We start from the raw sequence: 26,431 nt of genomic DNA, 5'->3' as shown, positions 1-26,431 counted from the left end.
GTGCAAGGTGGGCAGTGCACGTGGTGGTGGGTGCCCAAAAATGGGGCTAAAGTGGTGGGCAAGGCAGACCATGGGCGACCCTCTATTCCATGCTGAGGAGCCAGGAGTCAAGAGTGAAGGTGAGAGGAAGCCAATGAATATTGCATTTGGGAAGACCAACGTGTAGAGGCCATCACAGGCAAGCAGGAAGAGAAGACAGAGAGACCAACTATTAGGAAGCAATGCAATGGTCCAAACAGGAAATGATGTTGAGGGGCTGGCCCAGTGGCATAGTGGTTAAGTTCACATGCTCTACAGTGGCCCTGAGTTTGCTGGTTCAGATCCCAGGTGCAGACCTACACACCGTTCATGAAGCCATGCTGTGGCAGCACCCCACATAGAATAGAGGAAGATGGGCACAGACGTTAGCTCAGTGACAATCTTCCTCAAGCAAAAAGAGGAAGATCGGCAACAGATGTTAGCTCAGGGCCAATCTTCCTCACCAAGGGGGAAAAAAAAGAAAAGAAAAGAAACGATGTCAAATGAGACTGACAAACATTTATAAATCCTCCACCTCAGACAAGGGGCTGGGCACTAGGAATTCAAAGATAAACAGGATTACTCGCTGCCATATGGAAAGTGGAGTCCAACTGAAGAGACACATACAGGGATAACTTTAACATGAGAGAATGACCATAGACAGTATGAATAAAAGGCTTAAATTAAACAACAAGTTTTTGACTCAAGCACTTCAAGAACTGCTAAAGAGAATGGTAACACAAAGGGCGGAAGTCATGAGGTTCTGGAACAAATTAGAAATGAATAGCTGGGGAGAAGAAAACCTTTCTCAGACACAATTATTCAAGGGTGACCTCTTCTCTTACGTGGGTTTAAGGATAACTGAGAAATATCCGGGCTAACATTTTTAGAACAGAACTATAATTAAAGTATTGCAACTTGCGGCATGAGTGATGGGGGAGTTTTTCCTGAGTATAAGATGAGGCACAACACTATTCAATAAAAAAGATACCAGATTTTTAAGTCTGACCCAAGTTCAAATCCCACTTACTAGCTATGTGGCCTTGAGCCAGTTATTTTACCTGCCTCTCTTCACTGTAAGATGAGAGTAACCACATCTATACCACCTTACAGGATTGTAAATAGTGAATGAGGATTCACGGTTAAAACAGCAGACTGAACACAAGTGTCCTACTTCATTCCCTCTTGAAACCCCACTAAAAGGTGTGTGTGTGTATAAAAATAGTAAAGACTGAAACCACAAATACGGGAGGAGAAACAAGAGGGGAAAACTGGAACTACCTTTTGGGAAGCTGGGAATTAGACGGATGTGTAGACAAATGTCTTAGATAACCCATCAAAACCAAGTCCCAAGCTGACAGTGGCAAAAGGTGAGAACCAATTAAATATACACCACAGAAGCCTCAAAGTCACAGGAATGGACGCACCAGAAACTGACAGAGGAGGGTGGGGAGAGGCGTTTGAGAAACAGAACCCCCTGCCCACTCCCCCACCCAGCGGGAGTCTGGACTAGCACTGTTCAAACAACTGCCTGCAGCCACGGAAGTGTTCCCTATCTGCCCTGCCCAGCGCGGCAGCCACGAGCCACAGACTGGGGCTACCGACAGCTCAACAAGTGACTAAGGCAAAGGAGGAACTGATTTCCTAACTTTACTTAACGTTTATCCATTTAAATTTAAATGGCTACACGTGGCTAGCGGCCATTGCATTTCAGGGCAGCACAGGTCTAGAGGTTTATTTTCCAGAGAGGGTAAGACAGACGACCCTGGACTAGAGATGCCAGGCAAAGCATGGGGACCTGCAGCACACAGGGCACTGTGAGTGCGCACACTGGACGCTGACGGTTTCCTCCCCACGCAGCTCCAGAAATGCTGGCAGCCAGCCCCTGACCCTCCAGGCTAGGGACTGAAATACTGTTTTCTGAGGAATGTTACCATCATCCCGCAAGAGCACAAATCTAAAGATACTGACATTGGGGAAAACCCCAATTAACGGCCCATTAAAATCACTCTTCAGTGAAGTTTCAAGTTCATAAGCCCCATAAACATGCCCAGCTTTCCCCTCATGTTTAACCATGAACAGACAACCAAGATAAACAACTGTCTGAGGAAAGTCTCCAGTGCCGATACAGAGACGGAAAAAAGGCAACTCAGAACAAAGAGATCATTTACAGAGGAAAAAACTCTAAAAGTTAATTAATGTCTTCAGAGAGCTAAAGGGATATATTTTATCTGCGAAGCAAGAATAAGATGTTTTTTAAGTAACATTTAAGAGAAAAAGGAGCTCGGATATTAAAAAAAAGACAGCAGAAATGAAAACCAGGACTGGAAAAGGGCCCTATGGAACTTTCTAGGTTGATGAACATGTTCTATGTTTTGGGCAGTAGCTGCACAAATGCATACAATTGTGAAAACTAAGTGAAATAAACATTTCAGGATTGGTGCACTTTACTGTATATGAATTATACCTTCATTTTTAAAATCTCTATAGAAGGGGTAGAGGATAAAGTTTGGGAAACTGCTTAGCAAAAAACAGTTTGAAAATAAGAGAGAAAACATAAGAAAACTAAGAGGACCAATGCAGAAAGTCACACACCTGAGTAAAAGGAGTTCCTAAAGAAAAGACAGGGCAAACGGAGAGAAGAAAACCACCAGCAAAACCATTTAAGGAAGACGCACCAGAACTGAAGGCCACCAGCAGCCAGACTGAAAGGACTCAAAAACGCAATGGATGAAAAGACCTGCTCTGGGAACACTGGAAACAAGAGAAGAGTCTATACGCTTCCAACGGAGAATAAAACGAGCCACACTCAAAAGATCAAGAACTGAGAATGTTTCAGATTTTTTTTTTAATAACTGGCAGGCTTTTTAACAGCTGCATGAAGCTGGGAGACAAGCAGCCAACACCTTCAAAAATTCTGAAGGGAAACAATTTCCAACCTAAAAGTCTATAACCAGCCAAACTGTCCTTAAAGTCAGGTGGAGATGTAAAGGCATACTTAGACATTCAGATCTTAAAAAATTTGCCTGCTATGCACCCTCAAGAAGCTGGTAGAGGAGAGATTCCAACATGATAAACAGAGATCAAACAGAGAGGAGGCAAAGGGAACTCTTGGGGGCCAGGACAGAGCACTCGGGACGAGGGCTGCAGCCAGCCTTAGAGGACAACCAGTCGGCACCTGGGCAGTGGACTCAGGAGACGCACGTGTTTAGGGCTGTCATCAGCAGGATCTCCAGACGGCATCAGGGGTGGAATGCAGATTCCTAACTGAATCTGGCTTCTCTTAATCATGCACTGATAAAGTTCCTGTTCTTCCCTCCGTGTCCTGATGCCTGAATCAGCAGAAGACCATTTCACCCCACAGATGTATTCTGCTCTGGCCTACACCTGAGAGCTACACATAAGCCAGGGAGGGCTTAGAAGCAAAAGTAAAATACAGAGCAGCCCAGCCCCTTGACTCTACCACCTTCAGGCTCCCAGCAGATGGACCCAGCGCAGCCCTCCAGACACCCCAACTGTGAGAACCCCGTTTCCCACAACTCTCACCACCTCTCCACTCACTTCTCCAAAAGGGTCCCTGCAACTCAACTCCAAATCGAGACTTCACCCAGAGCTTCTGCTCAGATCCGGGGGCAATGAATCCAACCAGGACCATCACGCGCTCCTCCTGACAAGAGAGAGGGCCACACTCCCTTCAGCCAGGTTTGCCCTTGCTTTAGGGACAGCTACAGTGGAAGGAAGGGGACAGCTGATAATTCCGAGGGGAGAGCAACGGGGAGGGGCCTGGGTGACTCTAAAATACTGGTAATGTTCTGTTTCTTAACTGGAATGGGAGGACATGGGTATGTTGTATATTCTCTTCTGCACGTTTAACATACCTTTCAATTTAAAAAATTCCCTCCTGAAAAAGATTAGGTGAGCTAATAGATGTAAAGCCTCTAACACAATGAGAGATCCTTTTTAGACACTCATTAATTATCAGTTACCTTAACCTCTCCAGTTATCCAAATCCTGTGTTTCTTTCCAGACCATCTCGAATGGCGGCAACCTTCTGAAGCCTGACTACGCAATCACCCCCTGGACCTTCATTTGCCAGCTGGTGTCATTATTCATTGGTAATGTATGTCTCCTTAGCTAGATTGAGACCAGAAATTCAAAACAAAACAAAACAAAATAATAATAATAATTCCTTTTCCCAATGACTGTTTCCCTCCTTCAGCTTTCCATTCTCTGCTCTAAAACACAATGATGGTCCTCGGTTGAATGGGGGTGGGGCCTGATGGGCACACGAGACTCTGCCAGGACAAAGTCCAGCTCTCAGGTGAGGCCCCTCCATCACTCAGTGCCTTGCCACTCCTCGAGAAGGCCTGGCACAGAGTAAGAACTCAAATGCTGATACAGAAGGGATGAAATCAGAAGAAAAAAGTTCTTACGAAGAGTGACAAATATGCTAAATGAATTAATCGAAAAGTAGCCCCACATGGGAGGGTAGAAGGCACTGTGATCATACCTAGTGAAAGGAATCAAGCAAAATTTCTAAGCATAAAGAGGCGGTGTGGTATTAAGGAAAATCCTTGAAAATTATTTCCAAGTCTGAAAAGAACTAAACCAGAGGAAAGTGGCTTAACCTAAATGAACGGTGATTTTAAATGTGACAAATTGGTGGTGGTAGTGGTGGAGGGGCCTCCTTATCTCAATCTCATGGAGCCCATCTCCCTGCTGGCAGCATGGTGTGGACGGAGTGAGTTCTGATCCTGCCTCTGCCATAACCTAGCTCTGGGCCTTAGAGAAGGCAGGGCCAAACTCTGGGCCTCAGTTTTCCCCACTGTCAAACAAGTGGGCAGAACACAGGTCTGTGACGCTCGCTGAAGGCCAGCAGGGTGACAGGAGCCCTATGTCCCTGCTCTCTGACTCACTGTGTGAGAGAGCAGCACGTGGACACGTCCAACGCAACACCGTCGCTACCATCCTACTGGCAGGAAAAGCAAAAGACAGACTTTCAAAGTCAGGCACTTCTAGGCAGATTTTAAGTTTTAAAAGCTTTTTATAAATGCTATGCTTTAAGACAGTTAAATGCAGTGACTTTTAACCTGAAAACTGCTGAAGCCAAGAAAAATAATCTAAGATGAACCCATGCCCATTTCTATCATGATTCCATTTTCTAAGGTAAGTCACAAATGCGCATGACTCACACATCTGGACGTAAAGAGACGCTCCTTTATCACTCCATCTTCCGGTGCCAGGAATCCCACCTTGCAGAGGGCCAGAGCCCTGGAATAAGTGTCGCATGCGTTTCTGGCCACACACCAAAACCCAGCAGCGGACTGCGCGTTAGGAAAAACACAAGTGAGGATTTCTGGGCTTCGTACTCTGGGAATTCAGTCACTTGCCCAAAATATGACTCCCCTCACCTCTTTGCGCAGAGCCAGCTAGACTCCTGACACCTGAAACCAGAACAACACATTATCCTTCGGGCTTTTACAGCCCTCTGAAGTTTACAAAGCACTTTCACATCTACTAACACAGCCCAGTCCCAGTAACGCCCCAGTGCACTCAGGGCAGACGTTACTGCGCCCACTTTACAGAGGAAGAATCAGGGGTTCAGAGAATTAAGTGACTTGCCCAAGGGTATCCAGCTAGCAAGTGGTGGAGCTGGGACTTGCACCCAGGTCATCCAAAACCAAAACCTGGGCTCTTCTCGCCAAACTGCGTTGTGGTCTGGGAGAAGAAAATAAATGACTGAAATGAAACCTGCTGGAAAGCCTAGTGATTTTTACTTACGGGAGTAGTTCAATCTTTTGTAAACTTACTTACGGGAGCAGTCCAATCTTTTGTGAACACTGTAGACGAGAAAAATGATTCCTAAACTTTCTTCTCCCTTTCTTATCTACCCTCTTTGCACAGTGGGTGCTGGAGTTAGCACCTCTGTCTAAGGAAGTGTCAACTCAACAAAGCCAGTGTATGAAAAAGCCGCCACCTGTCACATGTCCCTATCGCCAACATCACGAATGAGTGGATCCTGTCTACTTCCAATAAGAACAAAGACGTCAATTAGAACCAAAGTTAGAACCACACCCCGTAACAGTTCTACGGCGAAATCCAATCCAATTTCTCCCACCACCTTTGCTTCTTGTCCCTCACAGAGCGGGTCAGAGGAACCTCGGAAACCCAGAGGGGCAGGGGAAGGGGAGGCCAGGACAGAAATCCCAGGGGGTCGGCCAGGATAGGAACTGAGACAGCCCACCTGCTTGGGTTTGACTCCAGACGTGCCGCCTCTTCCATTCCCAACTAAGGAGACAATTCCTGAGATCTGCCCTCAGCAGAGCAATGGCCAGTTACAGCACGGCTTGAGTCAACGGAGGCAAAGAGGGATTAAGGAAGTGGTCTCAAATCACAGAGTTGCACAGGCAACGTGGAGCAGCACGGGGCCTTCCATCCTCTCTCTAGACGTAGATGTTTAGACATCTGGTAATTCTTCCTGAGAAACAGTGCTTTCGGTAATCCTTTCAGGGACAAAAATTCCCTAAGCAGCCAAAGGTGTTCTTAGGTTCCTTATTTGATTGTTTTTAAGAAGAAAAAAAAATACCACTATTAAATGTCCTCCCTAATTAGTAACTTGAGAACAGCAAGCAAGACCATCCCTGCTTAAAAGCAAGAGCTTTTCATGGCCTGACAGTTCCACTGGCAGCTACAACTAAGGTCAGGACAGCTGGGGGCATGAAATTCACGTAGTATCCTTACCTTTAATTACACAACAAGGGCTGGAATCCCCTGTCAGTTTATTCAGCCAAATTTACAAGAAGTCACAATGGGGGAATTTCCAAAGCCAGTCTAACATCAGTAGTATAAACACCACTCACCTAGGCTTCTCAGTTTACAAACACATCTTTAAAAGCAGACTAGTAACAATATAAAAATCTCCCCTACCCTTTACCACTTCAAACATTCAGCATGATTTAGGTTTTTGGTTAACCATGCTTGTCAAATGCTTTAAGTTGCTAAATTACTAACTGGGCTGGAACTTTCTAACCATATCTCATTGAAACACAATCATAGATTACATGTCAAAACTTCTATCTCCAGACTTGGGCCAAATGAGATCTGCCTTAGAATCTGGGTAGAAAACAGTGAGCAAACAAGCTGATGATGACGGCCATCTCCAGAGCGAAGACTGGGACAGGGCTTAAGGAGTGCTTTTGGCACCACTCAAACCCGAGTTTAAATCCTGGCCCTGCACTTATGAGTTGTGTGGTCCTGGGCACCTGCGTTTCTGAGCTCAAGTTTCTGCACCTGCAAAACCAACTGCCTCTCATCTAACTGCTGCCAAGGACCGAGCACAGAGGAAACCATACATCAGGTACTAAACAAAAGCCATCTTAATTCAGAATACAAGCCGATGTGACTGTTTGGGTAATAATAGCATGGATATTCAGGGTTGGACACAACTGTTGCTGTCAGTGCCACCGAGCTGATGCCTCCTCCTCCTGACCCTGTGGACAGGAGACCAGAACCTGCCCGGTCTTTCTGCGCCATCCTCTCACCGTCCGGCACTCTATCAGACAATGCTCCGCTGCTGTTCATGGGGTTTTCACGGCCAAACTTTTGGGAAGTGTGTGACCAGGTACTTCCTCCTATTCTGTCTAGTCCGGAAGCTCCGCTGAGACCTGTCCACCACGGGGGACCCTGCTGGTATTTATAACCAGAAAACAACTGCAGTGTGTTTATATTCGACTCTGCTCCCTTCGAGGTCCACGCCATCCAGCCTCCTCCTCCACCATTTAGCTCCATCAGCACCAGCCTCCCATGACTGATATGACGTAATAAGTACTTTATTAAACATTTTAGGATGTTTCCAAGATCGCTACTTGGTGATACCTTCAAGGCCTTCAGGGGAAGAGGCTCTGCTTCCCCAGCCTCCAGGCTGTTACCCCTCGTTATTCTTGCTGATTATAAACTACACAAGCCGTTTAACAATGCCATTTAATCAGAATTGCCGAAGCCTGAAAATGCAAAAATCACTCTTGAACTAGCACATAACTTCAACATTTACAATGAGCATTCTAACACTCTCTAAAACTGCTCTGGTTCAGATCACATGGGGACACTCCCACTGGTTGGTTGGCTGTGGTGATGACAACAAGAATTAGAGGCCCTCAGGCTAAGACTCTCAGATACAGGGTGCTGTGGACTAAACCACCATAACCACTTCACAACACACAGATACACCCATTTTCTACAACTTCAAAACCATCAGCTAAAAACAACTCTTTATTCAAATGAGTTTGGAATCGAGGCTATACACAATATAACTTAGAACAAGGTGGAGTTTTAACTCTCTACAGACTTCTCTGCACTCTGTCAGGTCTAACTGATATGAAACCAATGCACTAGAGCAATGGTTCTAAACATTCTCCTCCCCACCCCCTTTTTTTTTTTTTTTTTGGTGAGGAAGACTGGCCCTGAGCTAACGTCTGTTGCCAATCTTCCTCTTTTTGCTTGAGGGAAATTCACCCTGAGCTAACACCTGTGCCAATCTTCCTCTATTTTTTGTATGTGGGGTGATGCCACAGCATAGGTTGAAGAGCTGTGTGTAGGTCCATGCCCGGGATCCAGACCCATGAACCCCAGGTCGCCAAAGTAGAGCCTGCAAGCTTAACCACACCACCACTGGGCTGGCCCCCTCTTCCCTTTTTTTAAACATACATTTTGTAATGCTTCCTCTACTACTCTGAAATGAAAATCAAAAATAATATAAACTATTTACATGCAAAATTTCAAAATAATCAATATAATGTCCAACTATAAATAAAGAGAGCTTAAAGAAATGTATAAGGATCTGTATTTCAACATGTAACTGCTCTGCCATGAGTACGCTGGGAGACACAATGAAGCAGTCTCTTACTTGCAGCAACAGTAGAATAACCATAAAGGTAACTACAAATGCAGACGGATGCTGTGTGCTCTTGCCGGTGACACAAACACAAGCACATCGACATCAGTAACACAACTGATGAAAATGGCGAGCGGCTTTCAGTAAAGTTCCAAACAAACGAAAGTAAAAGAACACGCTATTTATATAGTATACTCTATCAATCTATATAGTAGTTGCATTCCTAGAAAATTCAGGGTATATCAAAACAATGCAAAAAGTACTTTATGTAAAATGGAATTAGGTTCTAGGCTCATAAAATTATAAACAGGGCTTTTCCCCCACAAGAATGTCTGGAGAGAGATTTAAAAGTTACGGAGACTAATGAAAAATTCTCCCTTGCACAGGACTCTCCCTGTGCACATTATAGGATAATTAGTACTCCTGGCCACACCCTCTAAACACCAAAGGTACTCACCCCACCATCAACCAACAAAGCCCCAGAGAAAATCGCGGAGCCAGCTGTGCTGACACGGACTACGGGAGGCCAAGAGGAGTCTTACCGTCTCTGTGTTTCGTGTACTGACCTTAGAACTATGCTCGGCTCCTAAACAGCTGCTCTCTAAGTCTGAGGAACTGGGTGGTAGTTCTTCCAAAATTCCTGCTCTGTCCATTCTTAGGTAGCAGAACAGCAGAGTCAGTATCTTCCGTCCACAGGAAGATGGCATGCACTGGACTGGAACACCAAACTGCTGGCATTTCACTCACACCACAAACACTTCCAAGGATGCTATTGTTCCCACCCCGTAATGACAGCCTAAGACCAGGACACCAAACACACAGCGTCGCATCATGTCCCACTGAGCCTGGCAACGGCTTTACAATCCATCTCAACAGGCTCCACTGAGTCGTGCCAACCTCAGAAATATGGGAGAAGGCAATTAGTAGGCTCAACCAGACTTCCTGAGAGTATTTAGAGCCTGCCACACCATGCACTCTAGTAACTTCCACCACCATCACCTCAGCACTCATTATGTGCCTCAGGCAGGGAGCGCGAAATGCTTATTTGACCCTCCACAACAATGAGATGGCAGAAACCTCTACTTCACAGGAAGCTCAGCTTCACAGGAGGCCCAAACACGAGGCCCAAGGTAAAGGTGGTAAGAGAGCCGCAATTCCAGCCCTGATCTACCCAGCTTCGAAGCCTGCGCTAGTTAGCTGTCTGCAACCATCTGTAAAACAACCTGCCTGGAGGGGTGGGTAATAAAGCTTCCTCCTAGAGGAGGATGTCTCTGCGTGGACCCAGGAAGTGGGCAGACACCTCTGGGAGACAGCCAGACAGCATGTCAAACAAAAGCCAAAACAGAGAATTCCTCTCTCACTGCCTCAGCCAGAGGCCAATCTGAGACTTGAGAGGAGCCTCAAATTAGGCCTGGAAAGCAAGCCATGGACACCAGGACACTACATGCCCTGAAGATGAAGATCCAAAGCTTCAGGATGCACCACGCCCCGCTGAGCACTGGCTCCCACTGATGTCACTCTGCCTCCACCTGGCTCCTGCTTCTCTCCTCCGAAAGGCCAGTGCTGGGGCCCCACGCCCTACCTTCCAGCTCTGAGCAAATCTACATCTCTGCTCATCCGATGGCTTGGAGGAAATGCCCCTTCTATCGGCTCTGTACATGTGAGTCCCGCCCATCTTTAAGGTTTACAGCAAGGTCCTCCCCTCATCCACCAGCTGGAGGAGCCTTCATAGCACCTTCCTCAAGGCTCTTACCCCATGCCTCCTTGTATCACAGCAGTCAGGACACGCGTCCCTTCCCTAGAGCCTGAGTTGCTTATCTGTTCCGCATCCTGCCACAATACTAACTACCACTACCACCAGCACCATCACTAGATATAAGGTCCACTTCATGAATGGCTACTGATATGCCAGTCACTCTACATAATCACCTCCTTTAATCCACATATTAGTTCCATCTTACTGATGAAGAAACTGCGGCCGGGCATGGTCCAGCCTCCACTGGCACTATAACATAGTGATACGAGCAGTCTGGAATCAGACTGCCTGTGTTTGAATTCCTGCTCTACCATTTACCAGCTGTAAAATCTTGGGTGAGTCATTTAGCCCCCTGTGCCTCAGTTTCCTCATCTGTAAAACAAGGATAATAATACATACGTCAAAAGAATGTTATCAGCAATAAAAGAGTGACTATATGGGAGGCACTCAACACAGTGCCTGGCACACAGTATAGACTAAATAGGTTTGCTACTGTTGTTATCAGTGCTGCCTCCAGCCTCGTCTCACATTATGCTCAAGCCCATACTCTGAGGTCTTAAAATACACCAAACCATTTCCCCCCTTTGTCCAAGCTGCCTTGACTGCTCTCTGCACACCAGCTCCTTCCCGTGCTTTGGTCTGATCATGCGCTTGCCTCATAGGGACATTCCCTGAAGACCCGCATCATCCAGGCCTGGTCTCCAGCGCTCACTTCCCCTCCCCAACTCCCATTCGTATCTCTCCACACCCTTGCTTATTCTCTTTAGAGCACTTAGCACAACCTAGAATCCCATTCCTTATTGGTCTGTGTGATTTGGGGTCTATCTCCCTCACTAGAGATGAGGCAAAGGACCATGGCTGTCTTTCTCATCATTTCGTCTTCTTCATCCAGCCAAGGGCCTGGCATATAATCAACGTTAAATAAACATTTGTTGGTACCCTGCCTCCTCCTACACAGTAAGTGCTCAAGAAGTATCTGTGGATACTTGGGTGATCAGTGCCACTATGAGGGCAGGTGTCACCCAGCAAAGTGCCATTTTCTGTATTTGGTCAACTCTGAATTATCAGTCAACCAAAACATCTATTAAGCACCCACCATGAGTAAATCCGTATGTTCTCTGTATATTGCAAAACAATAAAGTCATTCTATTTGGCTGGAAGATAACAGGCAGGATCAGGACTACAGCGAACGGCTGGGCAGGTCGTACACGGCCAGGAGTGCCCAAGTGAGGGCAGGGAATTATGGCTGAAAACCCGCCTGCCTTCCACTAGCCAGGCCATGCTCCCTGGTGCAGGGGGTCCCACCCAGACAAGACACTGTTGTCTAATTCTCACAGAGGCAACACACAGATCAGCAGCAGCCTTGAGGAAGGTCAGTCTGAGTTCTTAAGGCTGAGTCTCTATAGCATGGGATTTTAAAGGCACGAAAGACACTACTAAGAACATCCTCCCATGCTCCCAGTGCCCCTGCACAGCCACTTGGGGTGAAAGCATCCTACTCCGTGAGATGCTTATGATTATACAAAAGAGGGAGAGGTACCAGGCAGTTCCCCCCACCTTTTCACTGAGACGAGTTTATCAGACTAGCTACTACCTGTCAGAGCAGAGACGCCTGGGAGGTGAGTCCTGAGAAGATGACGTTTTCACACAGCAAATGTGGTGAGAAAGACTCAGGACGAGTAGAACCGCCAGGACGGGCAGGCTCAGCCTGGGGACCCCGGACTCCACACACTTCACCCTCTTACCTGAGGCTGGCTCTCTCGGTGACTAGTGCGCGAGCGGGCACACAGGAGTGCACTCATGTGCCTACACACATGCACACACAAAACTAGGGGGAAGAGGCCACTGAAGTTCCCCAGCTTCCTGACCCCTCAGGAAGTCCAGTTAGGAGAGAAAATCAGCACAGAGAAGCAGAAAGAGACCCAAGTGTTCCTCTTCCCAGCTTTCCCAGAAACGTGCAGAGTGACCTTTGGAAAGTCACTCCCCATCTCTAGGCCTCAATTTCATCATTTATAAAATGAGTGAGGCTGTGATATGTAACAAATAGGGATTTTCAAGCATGATCTAAGTAACCAAAAGGTTGCGAGTGCCACAGAATTCTAGGGAAAAATTTTACTCAAATCTCACTTTTAGGATATATTTTAACAATTTCTGAAATTATAATAAATCCCCAGCAAATTCAATTTTATAGCAAATTTTAACCCACTGAAGATCACCAACGTGATTGCATTTTCCTTCTGCAGACCTCAGAATAATGCTTCTCTCACCAATTCTGAGCTTATATTTGAACATCGCATAAATATGTCACTGATTCTGAAGGAAGCTGGAAGACCATTATTAAATGCAGGCCTATACTCGTCGGCTCCCTAAATGCCTCCAGTGAGGAGGCTCCTCCAGCACATCTGCATCACGTCAGTGAAATGCCAGGCACCGCCCAGGCACATCTGGGCTCACCCTCCCATCACAGGGGACTAGCCAGTGACGCAGTGACACGCGCAACCCCCACCGGCTGCCGCGGAACTGAAGGGTGAGCACGTCATCATCTATCTACACCGAGACACAAAGAACGGAAGCGTGGCTCACACGGGGCGATTCCACCTGCATAAAAGTTCTGTTCTCTCAGGCTTCTGGGCCAATTTAATTGAAGAGATCCTGAAACTGCAAGGTGAGCTATTAGTAAACGATCTGCAATTATTTATCCAAGTGAATCGGATTTTTCCATACTGCAACCAACACTAAACTCAGAAATAAACTGGGTAATAAAACTGGCAGATCACTGGGACTGCCACGCTGAACCCAACTCAAAACTCAGTGCTCATTAAATCAGCTCCACTGTTCCCCTGACTTTTCCATAAGTCAATATGGTACTTATAAGTCTGAATTCATAAAATTAATCTCTTTAGTACACTGAGGTTCCACGTGGAACCTCATTTGAGGAATCTGAAGTAGAGATCCTTGGCTTCCAAAGCGTCAAAAACCATCGCACCAGCCACTCAAAGCCCTCCTCCAGCTCGAACAGTCAGGGGAAAGGCCATTTCTCATCAGGGCTCCATCACCTGCCCACCCGGCTCACCACACTCCAGGCAGACTACAACCTCCGGGGGAGGGGGGGCCAAGCAAAAACGCTCCATTTCTGCTCCCCGATCTGCCAACAGCATGGCTCTGCACAGCCAGGGCAGCTGTCCACCCTGCGTGCCCAGCATCAAGTCTCCTCTCCTTCAGCCACAGCGAGAAAGTCATCAACAAACCGCAACCGTGGCGTGGGGGCACTCAGCTATCTGGCACAAGGCTGATCGGCTGTGCCCTGGAGGACCACCATCTGGGGCTCAGGCCAGCACGCAGAGGGGCCCTCGACCTTTAACGTTACTGCGAAGAGGGCACCTCTGTTGTGGAGGGACCCCTCCCTGCCCCCCACCCTCCCATGTCTATCAAAACTCTGTTCCCTGCACTGCTGTGGGCAAAGACAACTTCTCCCAATCCCTCTGGAGGCAATCTGGTAACGTGCGACTCCCTGAGATATATGCTACGAAAACATAATGTCTCCACACAGAGAGTGAGCTATAAGGCTATTAATCATAGTAGTGTTTACAAGAGTAAAAGGTTGAGAGCAACCTCAATGTACAAAAAAGTGGACAGTGGATTTTAAAAAAAAAGGGATATCCAGAGTACAACAATACTATCGCTAAGAGGAAGAAGAATAACAGCTACATTTCAGAGCACTTGCCATGTACTGGATCCCCTGATAAGGTTCTTTAACCTCATTTAATGCTCGCACCAACTCTATGAGATAGATTTTACTGCACTTTGTAAACTAAGAAGCAGATTCATAAAAGACATAATTTAGCCAAAGGTCACGTGTGTATAAATGCAGTTACTAGATTCAAACCTAATTCACTCACTCGTGGACCCAACAAGCACTCACTCAGCACCCAGTACGTGCCAGACATGGCGCCATGTGCCAGCTTTGTTGCTAGGGCTTTTTTTTAAACTTTCTTTTTTTGCCTTTTTTCCTTCTCCTTTTTTCAGTGGCAAAATCACACAACATAAATTTACCCGCTTAACAATTTTTAAGCGTACATTCAATACTGTTAACTGCACACGGTTGTTTTCATCTTGCACGACTGAAATTCTATAACCAATGAGCAACTCCTGGTTTCCCCTGGTTTTTTAAAACTTTTTATTTTTAACTAATTTTAGATTTACAGAAGACCTGCGAAGACAGTACGGAGAGTTCTCATCACCCCTGTTCAGCTTCTCCTCATACCAAGGCTACGGCATCTTCTTAAGTGGCAACTAGAAGAACCGTTGACTCTAACATCAAATAACCCCAACGGCCCCACTCTGCGCGGGCAGCACGCGTCTGCGCTGGCGCCCCCTGCCTGCCACCACGCACCTGCTCCTGCCGACGGCGCACTCCGCACTGCCCTCTCGCTGCACCACCCCTCGGGCAAGGAAGGGAATTTAAAAAACTACCAGGAACCAAAGGTTTCTTCCTCCCAGGAAGAATTCTTAAGCCACTGCTGATGGAGTCCAAAGCCACAGAAAGACTTATGTTTTTGAAGTGAGTACAGAACGTCGTGGAAACCTCAAATAAGAAATAACGAGGAAAATAAACACACACTACATCGGTGTGAGCCAAATGCATCCGGCATCCTGCTGAGCCTTCTACCTGTACTGACTCATCCGATCCTGAACCATCTCACGAGGTGGGGACCACTCTTAGCCCATTTTACAGATGAGTAAACCCAGGTGCGAAGAAGTTCAGCTTTACTGAAAGCCCGACAGCTGGTAACACCCTTCCCTCGCCTGGGAGGAGGCAGAACGCAGGGCTCCCATCCCCGCTCTGAACTTCCAAACCCCCGGATGACCTGGACTCAGGAAGCTGTCTGATAACCGTGGCCGCCAGCCAGACTCAGATCTGACCAACCTCCAGCTCAGCAAAGCTGCTCACAAGTGCAGCGCTTTTCAGCCCCGGGAATCTCTGCGTCAGAGCGGCGTGTCCCTCTCTAGGACAGGTTTCCAGGGGACGTGAAGAAACTTCAGAGGGATTCGCACAGCACTGCCTAAAAGCAGGATTCCAAAACACCTTTCACAGATGTTTTCACGAGGCCCGGACATTCCCGGCTCCCGCCTGCGTCCGCCCCTCACGATCGGCGGGGCAGCGTGCTGATGGACCGACGCTCCTTGTCAACAGCAACTCAAAGGACACACTGGACACCCCCCTCCTCATGCTTCTCTGCCACACCAACTGTCTCTACAAAACCACGGTGCCAGAACTCACTTCAAAGGATCCTCACGTCCCTGACGGCACAGCAGGATGCAGAGCTAAAAACACAACAGCATATTTCTGGCACCACAATAGTAATCCATCCGCTTCGTCAAACACACGCTCTAAAGAAAGCTTTTGCTTTCAAAGAATCCTCGGTTTGCCTTTGGACTCTCTTCATTTCATACCAAAGTGAGTAACTTTGAGTCATTCAAACCTGCCTTGCTCTTCGGGATCTTCAGGCACTACGGAGGGTACAATTACCATATAAATATGGATACTCTCAAGTAATACACACTACCTAGACACACAGCCAAGGGCCTGACTCAGGTCCACCTCTGGAATTGGGGAGCTGGCAGAAAGTGACCCAGACACTATTAAGAGTTCTAAACAGGAGGAAAGATAAATGCTGACCAAAACCCAGGGTGGAAGCCAGAAAACACACAGAGAAACAGGAAAGGACCATACGCAGCCTCTGTTCCGGGTCACCAAGTGAGCTCACTGAGCAGGGAGGGTTTCAGTGGGATCCCAAGAGGCACCACTCAAAGGTCCTCCAGTCTGGTCCTAAGAAGCCTGCTCGATAAATGACACAAAGGCACAACATATAGGGCTGGTTCTGAGAAGGGGGCATGGGCAGCCCCAGTCAGGGGAACCAGGCGGTGAGCAGCTGGGCTGCTTTCTCACCAGCAGCACCTGGCATCGCTGCAAACAGAAGCTGCCGTGACTCGTCATGATGAATCCACAGAACAACAAAGAAAACACAGTTAAGGGGGAGCTCGGCGTTCAAGTTACAAAATGAGGAGGGCAGGGTTCTCAAGTCATGGACCCCCAGGAGCGCCCCCTCAATCCTGACTGTGCCCAAGACTGTCCTCCTGAGATTTTTCTGACAGCTTTCCCATCTGTTGGCCCTGAAGAATTCTGCTTCAGTTTCTCAAAGTCCAGCTCAAATGCCTCACCCGGCCTGTGAAGTCTTTCTGACCCCCAGACAAGCGTCCTCACTCTCCTCTCTGAGCCTCCACAGGCCTTGGTTAAACGTGTCACTACAACCTTAGCCCGTGTGCACTGTAAATATCTCCCACCAGACCAGGTGAGGGGCTGAGGCTGTGCTTTATTCATTCTTATTTCTCACAGTCAGTGCTTAGAACATGGTAGGTGCTCAACGGATGAATGAATGCCCACCAGCAGGACCATCCAGAGTTCCCAAGAACATAACAGTTTGCTAGAAGATTCATGATCAACTTATGATACTAACTTACCTGAAGACCAACCCACTCCTAGCCATGGGAATATATACCACTCCCCTCCCCATCCCTCCTAAGACAGGAATGAGGGAGCTTCTCCCTTGACTGCCCTCTAGAAATGCGAATAGGAATGCAGATGCAGCTGACATCTTTGGGAAGGACACCACCAAACAAATTAAACTGGTCACATCCACTGGGACCAACCTAAAGCACCAGCCTTGGAGGGTCCTGAAAAATCCTATAAAACAGATTTCTGACCTTCTCCCTCCTCTGACCATCAGAGGATGAAACCAGGAAGAGTGATCATAATTCATTTTAAACCAAGTCTTCAACAGCCTGTCTGTTCCTCCTACTCAGCCTGAGTGGGAAGTCTTCTGAGTCTCCCGTAGTCACTCGTTGTTAGTCCAGCCTTTCCTGCTGAGACAGAATACCTGAGAAGATGACAGAATCACCTGCAACCATGGTGACTCATGTCTGATGCTTAGGGAGCAGAGGGAAAGTCCCTGGAAAGCCAGTGAGTAAGCCTTTACAACCTTGTTCAATGGACGCCAGAGCCAGAACTGATGTACGAATACATCAGGAAAGGCTGGAGTGGACCCGACAGGATCCAGGAGGATGGACCTAGAAGAGGTCTCCACGTGTCTCAATACCTAAGACAGCTGCCCCAGAAACAAACGGCCCAGGGACACATCCCTTCTCCCCTCATTGCACAAAGCTCCTATGGGGCCCAGTTCTCTATCCCCCAGCCTCGCTCCACCAATATCAACATGAGACTCAGCAAGCAAGAGGCCAATGAGCAGTTTCTAAATAAAACTACCTCATGGGCTGAGCTGCTTCCTTTCCCTCCATGCTCAGGATCGGAGGTTGAGCAACGCAGAGCAGAGGCAGGAGGTTATCAGAGAACCACAGGATTGCAAGGTCGGAATGGACTATACCAAACAAACATCCACCTTCCTGTTCCAAGGCAATAACCATCTGGAGTCATGGCCACAAGCCAATGTTCTGGTCAACGATGGACCTCAAATACCACGATGGTCTGATAAGATTAGTACCATACAGCCTAGGGGTATAAGAGGCCGTGCTATCTAGTTTGTATAAGTACACTCCATGAGGTTCACACAGCGATGCAATCACTGAGTGACACATTTTTCAGAACATCCCATGGTTCAGCGATGCATGAGCTTATGCTTTCACTATTAGGGCCAACAAGTCTCTAGCCTCACCTTCAACTCCAGAGGCCCAAAGACTGCAAGAGTATCCTCGGTAAGTCCCCAAAACTCTTGTATTGTGGAAGAATTCCTTCATTTTTAGGAGAAAATTAAGTTCTTTCTCCCACGAAGTCAAAGAGACGCACCTACGTCACTTGCCCGTCAGCTGCCCAGACACCCAGGACTCTCACAGTATGACGGGAGCGGTGGGGCCGACAGAAGTGCTGAGAAGCAGGACAGCCTCATGACTAGACTGCCAGGGGGTGAACCCAGCTCCCCAACTCATTAGCGGTGATGCCGAAAAGGAGGCAAATACTAGCCCCCACCCCATGACTGTCCAGAGGATGAAGTTCGTTAACCCAATGAAAACAGTAAGTGTCGTATCTCCTCCATCTGCGAAGAGGCGGAGGCAATGGTTCCTTGAAAACATGCTATTTCACATTCCTAAGAACTTTCAATGTGACAGCAGAAAACATTAGGTTGAATCATATGAAACTTCCAACATTTGACTACTTTTTTACCTACAAAAATGGTAATTGCATGTGGTTTAATCGAGTAAGTATGAACAAGAACACAAAGTAGTATATCTCAATTCATCTAAGTGCCTACAGAGGCTCGGGCCTTTTAAGAAAACCCTTCAAATGACTGTTAAAAAAGATCAAATATCTGTACGGGGCTGACCCTCCCCACGCGTAGGCTGGTCTGCAGGACCTTGCGAAGGCTGAGCAACCTCAGCTATTTGGGGAGCTGACCGGCTGCCAAGCTGGCTCCCAGCCATCACCTGTTACTTTGACAACTGTAGCTTCAGGGTTACTACGGCGATCTGCAAAACCCTGAGCACCAACAGGCACTCAAAGGCTGAGGAGAGCAAGGCTGTAGCACCCAGAGGACTCCACAGCACTCTCCTCCTTCCAGGGGTGCTTCTGGCCCCCAGGGAAACCACTTCATGCTCACGACACAGCACAGTCCCGACCAGCGCCGTCTACACTTCAGCCATTATTCCAGTTGTACCTGAAGTCATTCAGAAAACTAGTTCAAAAGAAGTTTCAGAGACCCAACACTGAGCACCTTTCATCTTAGAAAGTTTTTCCATAAGTCTAAAATTTTTAAAGAGAGAAGAAAGCATATCACTTACGTTAAAGCTCAATTAAACAACAAAGACCCTCTCTGTACTATCTCTGCAACTTCCTGCCCATCTATCATTATTTCAAAATAAAAAAATTTTTTCAAAGTTCAATTATACAAAAACATAAGAAATGGCCCTTAAGTAAAGAAAAACTTTAGTCAAAATTTTTAGACGCACTCTGGGATTTTATGTCTTTTTTTCCATTAAGAACAGAAAGGCTCTGTTCAACTCCTGGCCTGGTAAGAATGGGACAGCAGCATTCTCTGGCCCATAAACTAGGGCTAGTTAGAAAAAAAATACCCAGAAGCACTTGTACTTGTCTGCACCCCTGATTCCAAGTCATTGCCTGAACTAAGGGGAGGCTTGGGCCGAGCTCCTCAGTCAGCCTTGTAAGGAGGCTCACAGATGGTCTGACTAGTTTGGGCTTAGTGGCCATGTTTCAGCTTGATTTTAGTGCTCCACTTCCCTCAACACCAGAGCTATTTATCTTCTCTACTTCCCTCAACACCAGAGCTATTTATCTTCTCTACTTCCCTCAACACCAGAACCATTTATAAAGCCGCAAACAGAATTAGCTCTAAATGAATACCAGTAAGGAAACAGTTTCTTAACACCAGATCATATACTTTCACGTTTCTCAGCTAAAACACACACCTCCAAGGGTGACTGCGCGGTTGGGAAGGGCGGACAGCGGCGTGCTGCTCCTTCACAGGACAGGGAAGAAGTGTAAACGCCAGGCCCACACCAACTCCAACACACCCACCCAAGTCACAAGAGCCTCACAGTCTGCACGAGTTTGGAGCTAACAGACAGCACGTTTAACGGTAAAAGGCACGAGCTTTGAAGTCAGACAAGAAGTAATCATCGATAAAGCGAATCAATAAGGCACTTAATTTCTCCAAATCTTGGTTCCTTTACCTTTAAATGGGGATAAAACCATCCAATGCACAAGGATTACTGAGCACATGGTAGATGTGTAATTTATAGGGTCAAGCTCATGGATACAATCCCTATACAAGGCTTAAAAACACACACAGAAAACCACATGGTTTCAATCTGTATTCTGAAACTGAGACTGAGACATACTACACCATGGGTATATGCATGCCACGCAAGTCAATAAAAGGTGGAGGGGAGTGAGAGAAAAACAAATTGGCCTACATGACTCTCTGCTGAGTGGCTCAACACTACTCCTTTCTAAAGGAAGGCCCCGTGTGCAAATATACTAGTGTTTTAATGGTGCTGAGCTTTACTGTTTTGAAACACACACAAAACATGAGTTCACCAGAGGAAATGCTGCAGAAATTTCACACAATTATTCACGAACATTACACGCTGCCAGGCCTCTTCTCTTGAGTTGTGTACATACTAAGAGTGACTAGATGCTGACAAGGCCACAAATCCTATGGGAAGAGCTCCCAAACACAGGCACACTGATTGCTTCTTAAGAAGCGAAAACAGGGAAGTTGATTAGAAAAGTATAGAAAGTGCAAGAATTCTAGCCCAAAGCGAGTTAGTATGAAACAAATATACTGTGTGTGTGTGTGTGTGTGTGTGTGTAATATACACAACTTAACAGGCCCCGGAGGGCTTCCCTATCATAATAACCAGGAGAGCTATCACTTACAGAAGACTAGTCTATACCAAGTTTTTCAATCTCAATTTCTTAAAAAATGAGCAAAGTGAGGTTAAGAAGGGGTTGCTATCCCCAGGCAACAGAGTAAATAAGTGGTCAAACTTAAACTTAAATCCAGGTCTTTCTACCCCAAACCGTACTATGCCCCTGTCAGAACAGTGCTCAGCACAACCTACGTTCAAAATTGAGCCTGATTAGTAAGGAAAAATAAACTGTATTCAGTTACCTCCATGCCAAGACACAGCAAATACATTTTTGAATTTTTTCATCAAACTTCAGTCACGCGTCACTTGACGACAGGGAGGCGTTCTGAGAAACACGTTGCTAAGTGATTTCGTGGTTGTGCGAACATCACAGAATGTACTTACAGAAGCCTAGATGGCATGGCCTACTACACATCTAGGCTCTATCGTACTGATCTTACGGGACCACCGTCATATATGTGGCACATGAATTTAAAGCTTTTTAAATGTGGTGATTACAAAAATAAACTCTCATCCATCTAGAAAACGTGGTTGTCCCAAAATGATTCATCCCTATGGGTTCAAAAGAGTCAAGAATTTACTGTAACCTGCATCCACATCTGGAAAAAAAAAAATTCATTCCTTAATTCTATGGAAACATTTTTAAATATAGGATGCAAAAACATTACTGGAAATTCTTTCATTTGGGGCTTTCATTGAGGCCTATCTGCTTATTACTCTGACAATAATCAGAAACGAAAGGTAAAACGAAGATCATTTGTCTTCTATTTTAGGGACAAAAATAAGTAATGTCAGTCAACAATTATCTCAAATTTCCCATGATTAGAATATAAAAAACTGGACCCCTTTCAGAGTCCTCTGCTCCTGCCATCAGGGCAACTGAGGCTGGAAAGGGGGCCTCAGAGCTGTGATATCACACGCAAACTCCTACAGAGGAGCTTCGTCTTACAGATGAAGAAACCAAAGTTCAGAGACATGAAATGACTTATCCACGGTCTTGAACTCAGCTACGCTCAGATCCCCACCATGAATCCAGGTACCTGACTCTCTAAGGTTAGTGGGAATGTCTGAATCTGCAGACCAGATGAAGAGCCTGAGGTCACCGTGTCCCACCAGTGCCCCCGAGGATTGGCAGGCAACTCTCCAGGCGAGGCAGGGAAGACGGTGAAGGTGTGGTGCAGGGACCAGAGGAGGCTCCACCAACTGAAGGCCAGTCAGCCCGGAGCAACCGCATCAGCCTGGAGTCTGTTACTGAAAACAGGCTGCTGATAAACACGAGAATGATCCAGAATCAGATAAAGTCCAAAGAGAGAGAAACTACTTCTGGATGAACATAATGACTACATGCAGAGACATACTACCAAAACAGAAAAAAAGATTAAGATGTTTTAGGAGGAACATTTGAATGATGCAATTTGATATATCTTGGATAGAAGTGACTATTTTGACATAAAGATAAAGAGAACCAGTGGATCCAGATTTTCATGGAGAAAGAAGACATGCTAACACTTCCTACAGGACTTTCTCACTGCTTCACACTGAATGAAAACAACTACGCTCTTTTCTTCGGCTGTGTGCTGGAGAACAAGTGTGGAGCATGTGATGCTCGAGGAGAGTACGTGGAAGTCCTGGCACGGCAGCAGAGTGGTGCTCTCTAGAGACTAATACACTACTTGCAAAGGTCCTAAACATAACTGAGCAGAAAAGTAATCATTTACTCTTTGCTTTTTTATTGTAGAAGACGCAAAGCTAGGTTATCTTTCCTTTGCAAGACTATTTCATCAGAATATTTTTTCTATTTATTTTTATTTTATTATTTTTGTGTGTGTGAGGAAGATTGGCCCTGAGCTAACATCTGTTGCCAATCTTCCTCTTGTTGTTTGAGGAAGATTCACCCAGAGCGAACATCTGTGCCATCTATCACACATCTGTGCCTCTATCTTGTATGTGGGCTGCCACCACAGCACGGCATGACAAGCAGTACACAGGTCTGTGCCTGGGATCCGAACCCTCGAACCCCAGGCCGCCAAAGTGGAGTGTGTGAACTTAACTACTACACCACCGGGCCAGCCGACAGAATATATTTTTAGTAAAACGAACAAGGAAACTGACTTTTACATGGAAGGAACTGTGAAAATGTGGATAAATCACATTTACTTTCTTTAAGTCAAAAATAGTGGTTCGGTAGCCCTGTGTTAGCACATGCATTCAAGGTTAACACAAATGAAAGTTTAATCTCCCAAAATGTAACTATTTAGCATGCTCCATCTGGACATGATTCTTAGACTTTAAGCCAGATATCAGTCAACGTCATGCCTGCCTTCGAAGAATGAGAAATAGGAGATAATATAATTAACCAATTAACAGACATAAGACATCTTTTCTCCCAAAATTCTATCTCAGGGTGGAGCACAATGGGGGAAGAACCTCTTGTATTACGAGGCACATTTCCAGCTGCTTACACCACTTTCTTGTTCAAAATAAAGTAACTGTCTTAATTTATAAAAAATAAAGGAAAAGAAAAGGACCAAATAGAGAAAATCATCATGTGAAAAGTTAAATGCAGCATTACATTTGCTTTTTATTGTAATTTTTTTTAAAGATTTTATTTTTACTTTTTCTCCCCAAGGCCCCCCAGTACATGATTATATATTTTTAGTTGTGGGTCCTTCCAGTTGTGGCATGTGGGATGCCACCTCAGCATGGCCTGATGAGCAGTGCCATGTCCTCGCCCAGGATCCGAACCAGTGAAACCCTGGGCCACCGAAGCGGAGCGCAAGAACTTAACCACTCGGCCACGGGGCCAGCCCCTGCTTTTTATTTTTAATCATTAAGGACATCAAATACTGTATTTAATCCCTATCAAGATAAAAAAAAGTATAACACACCAATTTTTATTTTAGTGATTGGGTTCTATCTGGCTAATGGGAAATTACTTAACAGCCAGAAAAGCTATTTTGTTAGTTTTTCTAATTCCTCCAAAAGACAAAATGTAACCTTTTATTATGTCACGTTACTAGTTTTAACTACGATGGCATTGCCTCAACAGTACCTGGCCCTTCCGAACTAGCAGCATTATAAACACTCTCTACATGGTTCTTCTTGACTTATATCCATTCTCTCATCAGACCCTCACTAACAACTCTGGCCGACGGTCAGATGTGATTTCACAGAAGTCGAGTCAGAGAGGTCAAGTTACCTCCTCGACGTCACCCTGCACCAGCTGCCTGAACAGTCCAGAGCTCTAAGGGCCTTTCTAGAGAACTTGAGCATAAATTTTCAACTGCGTTTCAGAAAACAGAACAAACTGTAAAGACATGGACTTCAAATCAGTGGGAAGAGTGATTTTTTTTGTGGTGGGACAATGAGACAGCCAGTTAGGAAAAATACTAAGAAAGCCAGCATTCCTCTGACACCAAAGACTAAAATAAACGTCCCGTCATTTAAAAACACCGAACACACCGAATACTAAGTGTAGCTAGAGATACTCAGACAATCAGAGAAGTCACAAGGCCTCCGCAACATGACACCAAAAGTAGAAACCCTATAAAGAAATGTTTGATAGATGTGAGTTCATGAAAATATAAACCTTCTGTATCGAAAGACCCTAAATATATAAGCAGACAACCTGAAGAAAAATATTTGTACCATACATGACAAAAAGGTAATATCCTTAACACATACTGCCTTAAAAAATCAAAAAGGGGGGCCAGCCTGGTGGTGCAGCAGTTAAGTGCGCACGTTCCAATTCGGCGGCCCAGGGTTCACCAGTTTGTATCCTGGGTGCAGACATGGCACCGCTTGGCAGGCCATGATGTGGGAGGCATCCCACATATAAAGTAGAGGAAGACAGGCATGGATGTTAGCTCAGGGCCAGTCTTCCTCAGCAAAAAAGAGGAGGATTGGCAGCAGATGTTAGCTCAGAGCTAATCTTCCCCCCACAAAAAAAGAATCAAAAAGAAAAATACAAACACACCAATAATAAAATGGGCAAAGGGCTTGACAAGATAATCCACAAAGAAGAGTTCTCAAACATAAAAAAAATGTTTCAATGTACTAACATACAAATATGTATAGAGTAAAATATAGATTTACCATATTTTCCTAACAGATTGGCAAATTTTAAAAAATTGTAATATCCACAAATTGATTAAATGTGATAAGCAAGTGTTCTCACTTAGAAATACACATAGCAAGTCAGTTTTGAGAGTGATTTGTACATGTTCTTTGACCCAGAAGTTCTAAGAATTTATTCTAAGCAAATAACAATGACATACAAGATTTAGCTACAAGGGTCTTCATCAAAGGGTTATTTTAAACGACTAACAAAACAATCTTAAATGTTCATCCAGTAACATAGAATCATGGTGAAGCTAACCAACAGAATTCTATACCAAATACACATACACATACACACACACACGCACAGATAGATACATACATGTGCATATATGATTACTGAAAGATGGAACAATATTCATGATGCACTAATAAATGAAAGAAAGGTTATAAAACATCATGCAGTGTACGATCACCATTTATGTTGGAGATGCACACATAAGACTGAAAGGATATTCATCAAAATATAACAATAGTTGTGGATTCCAAGTGGTTTTTACTCTTTTCTCTAGATTACAAATCCTCAATAAATAGGAATAACTCATGCTAAAAGCAGTGAACTTTTTTAGAAAAAAATAACTTCTAAGGAAGAGAGACAGCAGCCAATAATATTTTACGTCCAGAGCAACTGACTGTGCCCCCAGACCCACTTGGTGCCTCAGGCACACAATACACCCAGCCATTCCGTCCTCAGATCCCAAGACAAAGACTAGAGTGGATCAGGACGGGCAGACTGCCTAGTCTCACACCACACTGTAACCCTGTGCCCCAGCTCTCGGCTCGGAAAACACTGCACTCCAACAGCCCAGTACCACTTGGGAAACACGAGAGGGGTCTCCTTCCCTTGCACAACGCCCCCTACACTAAGAGGGCAGCTCAAAAGAGGGTATGGAGGGAGGAGCAGAGCTGTCTGCAATGCAACAAACTAAACACACACCAATGTATGCAAAACGGTACAAACCCCATGGAGAGCGATTTACAATATTAACAAAAATTATAAATGCATTTATCTTTTAACCCAACAATACCATTTCTGGTAATTTATCCAACCTTGTACATATGAGGTCATAAAAAACACTCTGCAACAGCAAAAACGTGGAAACAAACCCAATGTTCATGAATATGGGGACTAGTTAAGTAAACCATGGTGCATTCACACAACGAAACACTCTAGAGCTCTAATAAAC

At 45.6% G+C, this 26,431-nt stretch overlaps 1 protein-coding gene across 10 annotated transcripts in view; it reads right to left on the bottom strand.

Annotated features, from left to right (window-relative positions):
- Nucleotides 1-26,431, bottom strand: part of JAK1 (Janus kinase 1) — a 143,199-nt gene that overhangs the window by 75,966 nt on the left and 40,802 nt on the right. Inside the window, exons 1-3 of one of the 10 annotated variants that reach the window (XM_070592037.1) lie at nucleotides 5,211-5,343; nucleotides 4,005-4,152; nucleotides 3,580-3,685 (exon numbers count right to left, since the gene is read on the bottom strand). The exons of 7 other annotated variants lie outside the window; for them this stretch is intronic. The gene's annotated coding sequence lies outside the window, so the exon portion shown is untranslated. Of the gene's footprint in view, nucleotides 1-3,579; nucleotides 3,686-4,004; nucleotides 4,153-5,210; nucleotides 5,344-9,474; nucleotides 9,621-26,431 lie in introns of those variants that run through there. 2 more of the 10 variants (XM_008534493.2, XM_070592040.1) reach the window with 2 other exon arrangements.

This window comes from Equus przewalskii, chromosome 24 (assembly GCF_037783145.1).
Source record: "Equus przewalskii isolate Varuska chromosome 24, EquPr2, whole genome shotgun sequence".
Taxonomy (NCBI): Eukaryota; Metazoa; Chordata; class Mammalia; order Perissodactyla; family Equidae; genus Equus; species Equus przewalskii.
This window is presented reverse-complemented; position numbering and strand designations above follow the sequence as displayed.